Genomic DNA, 12415 nt, shown 5'->3' on the forward strand with positions numbered 1-12415 from the left:
TCTGTTATCTATCCCTAAATATGATCCTGATACTTACTTTCGGGATGTCGGCAATTGGGGTTCCTGTGCGGGGATTCTGAGTGGTTTCGGTATTCCAGCTTTGGTCCCTCTCAAACAAGTATATACACACACGCATGCTTTAACACAGCTTGGCTGTTGTATAAGATACAATGTAACCACAAGTATATACACATGCATGCTTTAACGTAGCTTGGTTGTTGTATAAAATACAATGTAACCTTCAAACAGTGTGCATCAACCAGTAAAGATATATATTGTCTGAGTAAAGGAGACAGTATTAGGTTAACCATCTTCAAATATACTTAGTGTACTTCAAATCACTCAGTGGGGAAAACAAGGCAAGTGAAACCATCAACAGGTCCTTACACTGAGTGTACTCTCCTAAAACATCTTTAATTGAAACAAATAAATGGGTAAATGGCCGTTTAGGGTTCCAAAACTCATATACAAAATCAATCTTGAAAAGCACACATGGTACAAATACAGCTCGGCGGCCAACAAACAAATTAATATTCATAACAGAAACAGTGATGTTTATCAATATTATAATCAACTACATGTAGGATCAGTAGGGTCCGGTATGCAATACTGGCGTCCGGGATACCGGCGGGGAATTCCTGACTTGACGGAAAAAACACCACATATTGAATAGGTCGGAACCCCTTCCGACCTATACCTGTTGGAAGCTGCCGTCTTTTCGACAAGATGGCAGCTTCAGACAATTATTAAATACACCCCTATGTCTGCACACTAGACATGACAGATCATCATTGTCAGCTGACATAGCAATTATAGACCATTCGTGAAATAGACAAAGTTGTCTTATTATGAACATTGGACCTACATGGAATTAGAACTATGTATATACAACCTATAATACAATTCTATAATCCTAATTGCATGAGAGTGGTAATACCCCATAAGTGAGAATTAGCTAAATGGAATACCATCTTTAGTAATATACAACAGCGGACATTTATTAATGTGAATATCACATTAGTAATTTGTCACATATGTAATAATTCTCTCAACTTTTGGAATGATCTTTACTAAATTGGAGATAGCTAACCACGCTATAAGAATTAAAATAATTGGAGATATGAAAACCCCCTAAATACTATAAAACAATATAAAAATATATATACATAGGAACAAACAAATATAATCATATATCTAAGAAATATAAAATTAAAATACAGTGAGGCACGGGGTTTTAATTATCACTTCACAAACAACATTTTTTAAAAAATGTAATAAAAGTTATATTTTATATATCTTTTTCAGTGCACCAGCATAAAAAACAACTTTTTGCTTTCTTTTTTTGTACCCTAGTTTTTGATCCTGCACCAACAGACTTTGGCCGCCACAGGAAATAAAAAATTCCACCATATTAAGCCCCACACAGTAATGACCCTTGCACCATATTATGTCCCACACAGAAAAATATCAACCGCATACTACACCTTAATCTGTTGGTGTAGGCGTCAACACAAATTTTCATTTTTGCCAGCAAGGTAACCACAGATGCTTGTGATATAGGGCCTAATTCAGAACTGATCGCAGCAGCAAAAGTTTTCTCTAATGGGCAAAACCATGTGCACAGCAGGTGGGGCAGATATAACGTGCAGAGAGTTGGATGAGGTGTGCTCAAACTGAAATCTAAATTGCAGAGTAAAAATAAAGCAGACAGTATTTACCCTGCACAGAAACAAAATAACCCATCCAAATCTAACTCTCTCTGCACATGTTATATCTGCCCCACCTGCAGTGCACATGGTTTTTCCCATTAGAGAAAGATTTTACTGCTGCAATCAGGTCTGAATTAGGCCCACAGTCTGTTCTTCTTACTCTTTTCCATTAACCCCAGTAAGCGGTAGCAGCAGAGGTACTAGTACACACAAAGAGATGGCTCAGAGCAGTTCCAGTAGAGTGCACTCCCTGCTATTACCTGCTCCCCCTCCTCCTCCCAGCCATAGTACTCTGCTCGCTGGGGGGAGTTTCACAAAATGACACAATGGTTCAAGTATACAGACATTCAGAGGCTTTGCTATTTTGCCTACTTAGAGCTTGTGGCAGGGGTATTTCTAAATAATAAACTGTACCAATAGTGGTACAGGTAACGAGGCTAGAAATAGTCAATTTCATGTTGTTTTTATCATAGAACCACTGTTTAGGGGTCATATAGCAGCAAGCTTTAAAATGCTCACAACTTAAAGATCCTATCTTTAGAGGCTTGTCATCTTGATCACAAAGATGACTGTGAACCAGTTGGTCCCTGAATTCCTTGAGGTCACTCAAATGGCCCTCCCATATTACAGGACTGTCTCCAGCTGGTTTGTGTTTTGGTGATAAACTCCTTGCAAAATCTGCGTGCAGCATTTGCCAATGCTTTTGGAGGATGCTGTTAATTTCTCTTCAATGTGCATCGAAAGTGCCCACATATCTGATGGGCTTTTACGCTTGTTTTTTTTAAGTTTATGTTTTAGAGTAGTCACAAGGATGTGTTTCAAAAGTTTTTATAGTTTTATTAATTAGTCTATTACTGTATCCCCTATCCTTAATCCTATCATATACTTGTTTTAGTCTAATTTCATATGTATCCGAGTCTGAGCAATTTCTTTTGGTACGAGAAGTTCTCCCTTCCTTGAGGTTACTTAAATGGCCCTCCCAAAACATGATATCATCTATGTAGCTTAAGAACAAAAGGATGTTTTTTGTATACAATTCATGAGATTCATTGAATACTATATCATTCTCCCACCACCTCAGGTAAGCATAAGTGGGGGCACATGATGTCCCCATCACTGTAACTCTAACCTAGAGGTAGTGATGTTCATTGCGGATGAAGTGATTTAGTCAAAACAAATTCCAAAAGACTATAGATTTATTGAAATCACAGTGCACACCCATGTTCAAAGAGTATTTCTTATACGCCTTTTTCATGGTTAATACTGGGAATAAATGGTCCAAATCTCTGGACACTAAATCCTGAAATTCCTGTACAGGAGGACAAATTTCGTTGTAAGGAGAAAAAGATTTCTCTTGGATTTTCAATTTATCATATGGTTGGGAAAAACTGGTGCAATAATTATCTTCGTGCTCCAAGTCCTCCAAAATTTGTAGAGCACGTAGATCTTCCACTAATAACTAATCATTAGCTAGATCAAGCTGATTAATTGTATCTTCATAGAGGATTGGTGCATGAAGATTTTATTTTAAATTATTTTTCTTGTAAAGAGATGGAGTTCTTTTTCACACTGAAATCTATCAAACCTTTGTACTGGTGAAAAGGAAAGGCACTTACTTAAAATTCTCTCTTGATCTTCCTTTAACATTTTTTCAGTTAGATTGATAATCCTAAATGCATATTTGAATGACCCATCCAAACTCATTTCCTGTATCTCTTCCTCCTTTCTCCCCTTGCCCCACCTGATCTTTTGCCATCGGCTCCTATACTTTCTCATATTTCTCTTGGGGGGAAAGTTTTCACAAAAAAATCCCTTTTGCAATGTCTACTGAAAGCGGTATTACTAGAGCCTTCTCCTTTGCAGGAATCTGGATCAGAGGCAATATAATTTAGTGAACTAGTGTTTTTACAGTGTTGGGTTGAAGCCTCTATTTTATTTAAATTATGTTTTATCCCAATAAAATTTCCTTGATTTTTTTCTTTTTTCAATGATCTCATTTTCATATTCCTCAATTTCCTTTTCATATTTGTCATATCTTTGTTAGAATTTTTACAAACACGCAAAATTTTTACATTTTTCCCCAGTTGAGATATTTCTTGATATTTCTTACACCAAGTGGTTAAGTATATTATCATCTTTTTTGATCAACGCTTTAATCAATTCCTTTGAGCACTGAGTTAATATTGCGCCCATTCCTCTCCTAGATCATCATTTGCTAATTCATAGGTTGGGAATAGTTTAGGTTTTAGACCGTTGGGATTAAATTATTCTGCAAATAATATGTCAACTGTGGAACTATTCCAGCAGGACTTACTCTGTTTAATCAGTGCTTATTTTAAAGCAAATAAATCGCCTGTTAATTTGAGGCTGTTATCATGCCTCTCTATGTTCTCACTGAATAATGACCCCATAACACTCTTAAGTTTATATGACTCTATAGAGGAGCCATTTGCAAAACAATAGTTAATGCCTAAACAGGATATCTAATCCATCTCAATAAAGGGTCCCTATATTGTACATCTAATACAATAAAGAGTCCCTATACTGTATCTGTTTTTATTGGTATAGAAATTCCAACAAATTACCCATGAATGCAGAGCCTGGGTGTAATATAGGAGTTTGAGGCCATTACTCAAAACACCATACAGTATTACTTGAATTTATGTGGCAGTGATACCCCAGCACACGTAAACATGTAACTCTACAATTCAAGAGAAAAAAATTGATTCTGCACTTAGTGCTTACAAATATAGGAATCTCATCAATATCACCTATTCACAGAGTCTGTGGGCATCGTAGGAGTTGGAAGCCATAACCTGCAATACAATATAGTACCATGTGAGTTTATGCGGTCAAGATAACCCAGCACACATAAATATTTGAGTCTCCTTATAGGTCTATACCTAAAGGATTAAATTAGATGGATATTAACTTTTTTGTTGCAAAATTAGAAAGACACAAATACAAGGTACTATGCAATAGATCTAGAGCACAGGTTCTCAAACTCGGTCCTCAGGACCCCACACAGTGCATGTTTTGCAGATAACCTAGTAGGTGCACAGGTGTATTAATTACTCACTGACACATTTTAAAAGGTCCACAGGTGGAGCAAATTATTTCACGTGTGATTCTGTGAGACCTGCAAAACATGCACTGTGTGGGGTCCTGAGGACCGAGTTTGAGAACCTGTGATCTAGAGTTTCAAATAAGTGACACACACACACCAGTTTTCTTTTAGATTGTATTTCACCAATTCCTAAGCACAATTTTTCCCACTTTCCTATTGTTTTTATATATTTAATTGAGCTTTGCTAAACTATCTATTTATAACTACCTATTTATAATTAGTTATTAATAGAAGTTGTTTTTAAAAATAAATGTGTGTGCCAGTGATTAAAATGACTGTCCAGCATTCTACAGGAGGTGGAGAGAGATGTCTTCCTGAGGTGGTCTGGCTGCTGAACGTGCCCAGGGGTGGGGGATGGGTTAACAGGATGAACCTGCCTCCCCTTATGGCAGGCATGGGGAACCTTTGGCCCTCCAGCTGTTGTTGAACTACACATCCCAGCAGACCCTGCAACAGGTTTAGATAACCAAATTGCAAAACTGTTGCAGGGCACGCTGGTATGTGTAGTTCAGCAACAGCTGGAGGGCTGAAGGTTCCCCATCCCTGCCTTATGGTTTAGACCTCAGGGCAATGATCATCACCGGCTGTCAGCTGTGTCCTTTTCCAAAGGTGAGACCTGTTCCAAGCAGGGAACCACACTTACCTGCGTTCCTGTGGGCTCCAAGAGATGTGTGCTTTGTCCTCATGGAGTTCCACAATCAAAGTCACTGATCCAGTCCTGTTGCTGCTGGCACCAGTGCTAAGGTCATTGTAGCAGCAGTGTGGAAAACATGTATAACGCCTTAAACTGACAGTTCAGAGAAAATAATAAACAAAACTAAAGAGAAATAAAAAGCACGCGGGAACACTTGAAAACAGCCTTTTCAAAAAAATGGTGCCCGATCCTGTCACCATCGAACAAACTGGCTAGCTGGTGGCTTGGTACAGTGTAGAGTGAGGGAGTCCTGTGCTGCTGGGGGAGAGTTATGGTAGACTTACTGTACCTTTGTTAATTCTCTTTCTTCGAAGTCCTTAGGGGCCACAGGGATACCTTGAGGGGTAGGTGGCTGGATAGGAACAGGAACTAAACAGATTTATAGCTTGCAGGATGCTCTGATCCTTCCCCCGTATACCGTGCCCACAGCCCAGGCTACTCAGTTTTGCTAACAAGCCCAAGGCAGGAGCAGGATAGGCGAGGAGGACTGGAACACAGAAGAATCCCATTATTATGTAACAGAGAAGGGAACCGGTGACCAAGAGGAAAAAACCCATAGAAGTCAGGTCAGTGTAAGTGCCCTGTGAAACCTATAGACTTCGAAGAAAGAGTTAACAAAGGTAAGTCTGCCATAAAACTCTTTCTTCTTCATAGGGCTCCTCAGGAATACCTTGTGTATGTTTAAAAGCAGTTGTTCAAGGAAGGGGACAATCTTGATTGAGTGGAGAATCCAGCATCCAAATGAAGCATCTTGAGAGGCAAATGTATCAAAGGCATAGAACCTGTCTGCCTCACAGAGTTGTTTGGCAGATGTGTCACAGTGGACTGCAGACACTGTATCTGGCGCAGGGAGATCAGCCTGCATATAAGCCTGTGAGATAGTCAAGCTAAGCTATCTGTTCAGAATCTGCTTGTCAGCAGGCTAGCAGATCTTGTGAAATCTGTAGGAATCCTGGGGTGCCTTGGGATAATTGCTGGGGTGCCTTGATTTGGTGGTCCAGGACCACTTCAAATTATTTATGGTCAATATAATAAGCAAAACCAGTGCTGATGGCTGCCAACCATAAAAATCAAATCTTGCCCCTCACGGCACAATTGAATCCAAGGATGAACTACAAACAGAATTTACTTAATATTAATTTCTAAATTTCCCAGCAAAAAACTTTTGGCCTAGAGGTCCCGTGAAAAAAATTCTGATTCTCTAGGGCGCCATGATTTAAAAAAAGTTTGGGAACCATTGCTCTACAGAGTGAATCAAAATCTTGTGGAAAGCCTTTCAAGAAAACTGGAAGTTGTTATAGCTGCAAAAGGGGGACCAACTCCATATTAAAGTATATGTATTTGAATGTAATGATATTTGTCCCCGTTGGTGTAATAGTCAGGCGTCTGAATACTTTTGTCCATATAGTGTATATGTAATGTATGGAGATAAATCAATGTGTTAAGAGTCAATGGAGACGTTTGTACATAGAGAGGTAAAAACAAAAGAGTGAACATGTTAAAATTTTAGCAGGAAAAAAAATGGACCCAAATATTACATCCATGTATTTTGTCATCTATGCTAAAATGGTTAGGGTTTTGCAAAGAACGCTAAGCATCTCTTCTCCACTTTCTGAAGATGTCTGTAAAAGGTTACATATAACCTTATAATACAAAAGGATTTACCGGTAGGTATTAAAATCCTATGAGTCCGTAGAGGATGTTGGGGACACAAAAAAAACCCATGGGGTATAGACGGGATCCACAGGAGACATGGGCACTTTAAGACTTTCAAAGGGGCGTGACCTGGCTCCTCCCTCTATATCCCTCCCCAGACTCAGTTTGGAACTGTGCCCGGAGAGACGGACATTTCGAGGAAAGGGATTAACCAACAAGGTGAGCATTATACCAGCTAACGCCATAAACATGCCGAATAACATGGCATTCAACTGAACACATGCCAACGGACATGAACAAAATTCAGCAACAAGCTGAAGAAACCATAACACAACCTGTGTGTAACCAGAACTAAACTGCAGATACAGTGCGCACTGGGACGGGCGCCCAACATCTTCTACGGACTCCTAGAAAAGGATTTACCGGTAGGTATTAAAATCCTATTTTCTATTTCGTCCTAGAGGATGTTGGGAACACCAAAAAAAAAACATGGAGTTTATACCAAAGCTCTATAGCGGGCGGGAGAGTGCGGATGACTCTGCAGCACAGATTGACCAAACTTAAGGTCCTCATTGGCCAAGGTATCAAACTTGTAAAATTTAGCAAACGTGTTTGACCCCGACCAAGTAGCAGCTCGGCAAAGTTGCAATGCCGAGACACCCCGTGCAGCCGCCCAAGACGAGCCCACCTTCCTAATGGAATGGGCCTTCACCGATTTCGGCAACGGCAAACCTGCCATGGAATGAGCCTGCTGAATCGTTTGATATATCCAGCGGTCAATGGTCTGCTTGGAAACAGGACACCCAATCTTATTGGGAGCATACAGGACAAACAGAGACTCTGTTTTCCTAACTGGAGCCGTTCTGGCGACATACATTTTCAAAGCTCTGACCACATCTAGAGACTTTTCCTCAGCCAAAGCGCCAGTAGCAACTGGCACCACAATAGGTTGGTTAATATGAAAAGAGGAAACCTTCGGCAGAAATTGTTGCCGAGTTCTCAACTCTGCTCTATCTTCATGGGAGATCAAATAAGGGCTCTTGTGAGACAAGGCCGCTAACTCAGACACCCGCCTTGCGGATGCCAATGCCAACAAAATGACAACCTTCCAAGTGAGGAATTTCAATTCCACTTTATGTAAAGCTTCAAACCAATGTGATTGAAGGAATGTCAATACCACATTAAGGTCCCAAGGTGCCACAGGGTTGTATGTGCAGGACCCCTTTTACAAAGGTCTGCACCTCAGGAAGTGAGGCCAATTGTTTCTGAAAGAAAATTGACAAGGCAGAAATCTGCACCTTAATGGAGCCTAATTTAACCGTCCAAGGTCAAACTTCTACACAGGAGCTTTCTTGGACTCGCACCAGGAAACATATTTCCTCCAAATACGGTGATAGTGTTTTGACGTCACACCCTTCCTAGCAAGAATAAGGGTAGGGATGACTTCACTGGGAATACCCTTTCGGCCTAAAATTTGGCGTTCAACCGCTACTGCCGTCAAACGTAGCCGCTGTAAGTCCTGATAGACGAACGGCCCCTGCCGTAGCAAATCCTTGTGAAGAGGAAGAGGCCAGGGATCTTCGACCAGTAACGCCTGAAGATCCGGGTACCAAATTCTCCTTGGCCAGTCTGGAACTACAAGGAGCGCTGGAATCTTTGTTTTTCTTAGAATTCTTAGAACCTTTGGGATGAGAGGAAGCGGAGGGAAAATGTACACCAACGGAAACACCCAAGGTGACGTCAGTGCATCCACTGCCGCCGCCTGAGGGTCCCTGGACCTGGAACAATACTTCAGAAGTTTTCTGTTGAGGTGAGACGTCATCATGTCTATATGGGGAACCCCCCCCAAAGACTTGTCACTAGTGTGAAGACCTCTTGATGGAGGCTCCACTCTCCTGGATGTAGATCGTGTCTGCTGAGGAAGTCTGCTTCCCAGTTGTCTACCCCCGGAAGGAATATTGCTAACAGAGCGCTTGTATGCGTCTCTTCCCAGCGGATAATCTTTGTGGCTTCTGCCATGGCTGTCCTGCTCTTTGTGCCGCCTTGGCGGTTTATGTATGCTACTGCTGTCACATTGTCCGATTGGATCAGGACAGGCCGGTTTCGAAGAAGATGCTCCGCTTGCAGAAGGCCGTTGTAAATGGCCCTTAGCTCCAGAACGTTTATGTGAAGATGAGTCTCTGGACCTGCCCATCTTCCTTGGAAGGTCACCCCTTGTGTGACAGCTCCCCAACCTCAGACTTGCATCCGTGGTCACCAGGATCCAGTCCTGGATCCCGAACCTGCGTCCCTCTAAGAGGTGAGAGCTGTGGAGCCATCACAGGAGTGAGATTCTGGTGTTGGGCGATAGAATTATTCTCCGGTGCATATGAAGGTGGGATCCGGACCACTTGTCCAACAGATCCCACTGAAACACTCTGGCATGGAACCTCCCAAACTGGAGGGTTTCGTATGTCGCTACCATCTTCCCCAGCAACCGAATGCATTGGTGAATGGAGACTGTTGGTTTCAGAATGAGTTTTACCAAACTCTGAATTTCCAGAGCTTTCTCCATAGGGAGGAACACTCTCTGCTGGACTGTGTCTAGAATCATACCTAAAAAATCCAACCGGGTTGTTGGGATTAACTGTGATTTCAGCAAGTTTAAGAGCCAGCCGTGCTGTTGCAGAATCGATAGGGACAGTGCAATGTCCTGTACCAACTTGTCTTCGGATCTCGCCTTTATCAAGAGATCGTCCAAGTATGGGATAATTGTAACTCCTCGCTTGCGGAGAACCATCATCTCTACCATGACTTTTGTGAAAATCCTCGGAGCCGTGGACAGGCCAAACGGCAACGTCTGAAACTGGTAATCGGTATCCTGGATTGCAAACCTGAGGTACCTTTGATGAGGGGGATAAATGGGGACATGAAGGTATGCATCCTTTATGTCCAATGATACCATGAATTCCCCCTCTTCCAGACTGGATATCACCGCTCTGAGAGACTCCATCTTGAATTTGCATTTCTTCAGGAATTTTTTTTAGAGATTTCAGGTTGAGGTTTGTTCTTACCGAGCCATCCGGCTTTGGTACCACAAACAGGCTTGAATAAAAGCCCTCCCCTTGCTGTGCCAGGGGAACCGGGACCACAACCTGATTTTGACACAATTTTTGTATTGCTCCACAGACTAGAACTCTGTCTGGAAGAGAAGCTGGTAAGGTTGATTTGAAAAAACGGCGAGGGGGAACGTCTTAAAACTCCAGTTTGTACCCTTGGGTCACAATTTGCAACATCCAAGGGTCTAGGTCCGAATGAACCCAGAGCTGACTGAAGAGCTTTAGACATGCCCCCACCGGTGCGGTCTCCTGTAGGGGAGACCCGGCGTCATGCGGTGGATTTGGCAGAAGCCGGGGAGGACTTCTGCTCCTGGGAACCCGAGGAGGCGGGTGTTCTCTTGCCCCTTCCTCTACCTCTGGTAGCAAGGAAGAAATTTCCTCGGCCTCTTTTATACTTGTTGGGCCGAAAGGACTGCATTTGATAGTGTGGTTTCTTTTGTTGCCCAGGAACATAAGGTAAATAGGTTGACTTACCCGCCGATACCAAATCAGTAAGGCCATCCCCAAAAAGTTCACCTCCCTTAAATGAAAGGGACTCTATATTTTTCTTGGAATCGGCGTCAGCATTCCACTGGTGAGTCCAAAGCGCTCGCCTAGCCGCAACTGACATAGCATTAGCCTTAGCACACAGGAGGCCAGCATCTCTTGCAGCCAAGTACGCAGCCGCGTCCCTGATATAACCAAGCGTCACTAGGATGCTATCCCTATCAAGATTATCCAAATCAGAAGACAAACTTTCAGCCCATTTGTCAAAAGCGCTACTTACCCACGCTGACGCAATAAGAGGCCTAAGCTGCGTCCCCGTGGTTGTAAAAATAGCTTTCAAAGGAGCCTCCTGCTTACGATCAGCCGGCTCCTTAAGGGTCGTCGACTGAGCCGCAGGGAGGGCTACCTGTTTAGACAAGCGCGCTAGGGCCTTGTCAACTGTGGATGGTGTTTCCCACTTTTCCCTATCAGCTGCGGGAAAGGGTTACGCCACATTGTTCCGGTTAGGAATGACATTTTTTATCAGGGTTGTTCCAAATGCCATCAAAGAGGTAATTTAGTTCAAAACATGGAGGAAAAGCAACCGTCTATTTTCCTTGTAAATAAGGACCCTGTTTTCAGGTGTAATAGGGTCCTCAATATGTAATATGTCTTTAACAGCTACAATCATATACTGGATACTCTTAGCTAATTTAGGATCTAATCTGGAATCAGCATAGTCGACATCAGCCTCAGAGTCTGTGTCGGTATCTGTGTCAACGAATTGGTCCACGTTTGAGCGACCCCGGAGGGCCCTGGACCTGCAGTAAAGCGTCCTCCATTGATCTCTTCCACACCTGGATTTGAGATTCAGACTGATCAAACTTTTGATTTAAAAGAGTAACATTAGCATTTAAAGCATTCAAAGTAGACAACCAGTCAGCGATGCAGACAGGGCCACCTCCAAAACATTTGGTGTCCCCAATAAATTATCCCCCTGAGAGGAATAATCTGTCTCAGACATGGCGTCCACTGAAAACAGCACCCAAATCAAAGCCTGTCAGGGAACACAAAGGGAAAAAGCCAGCTCACACCCCAGCGCCAAAATGCAGGTCTGAAAACACCCTCAAGTGCCCCAGAGCTGCAGCGCTATATTTATCTATTAATTCTGCCCCCCCGTTTTCTTATGTCCCTAGTACTTGCTGCTTGTGTGGAGGAGGAAATGGCGCTGAGTGAGCAGTGAGGAAGAAGATCCGCCCCCATAATGGCGCGCTTCGTCCCGCTTAAATATACATTTATTTATCCTGGGGGGGGGGGGGGGTTGGACTGTGCCTAGGCACTTTTAGTCCCACTAGCGCCCCCCCCCTGCACCCAGCGGAATGTACTGTATGGGAACCCGGTGCGCACTGTGCACTCGCTGTGCGGTACCTCTGTAATGCCTTCTTAGTGAAGAGAAGTCTTCTTTTCTTCTAGATACTCACCTATCTCTGACTTCTGGCTCTGAAAGGGGGTGACGGCAGGCTGTGGGAGCAAGCATCCGAGAGTACCCAGCGTTCATCTCCCCTCAGGCGCGGAGGCATCCTGTCAGCAGCAGCAGAGCCCTGAAACTCATTAGAAGTGGGTCTAGACTGCTCTCCCCTCAGTCCCACGAAGCAGGGAGGCTGTT

The sequence above is a fragment of the Pseudophryne corroboree genome, chromosome 12, assembly GCF_028390025.1.
Source record: "Pseudophryne corroboree isolate aPseCor3 chromosome 12, aPseCor3.hap2, whole genome shotgun sequence".
Classification (NCBI taxonomy): Eukaryota; Metazoa; Chordata; class Amphibia; order Anura; family Myobatrachidae; genus Pseudophryne; species Pseudophryne corroboree.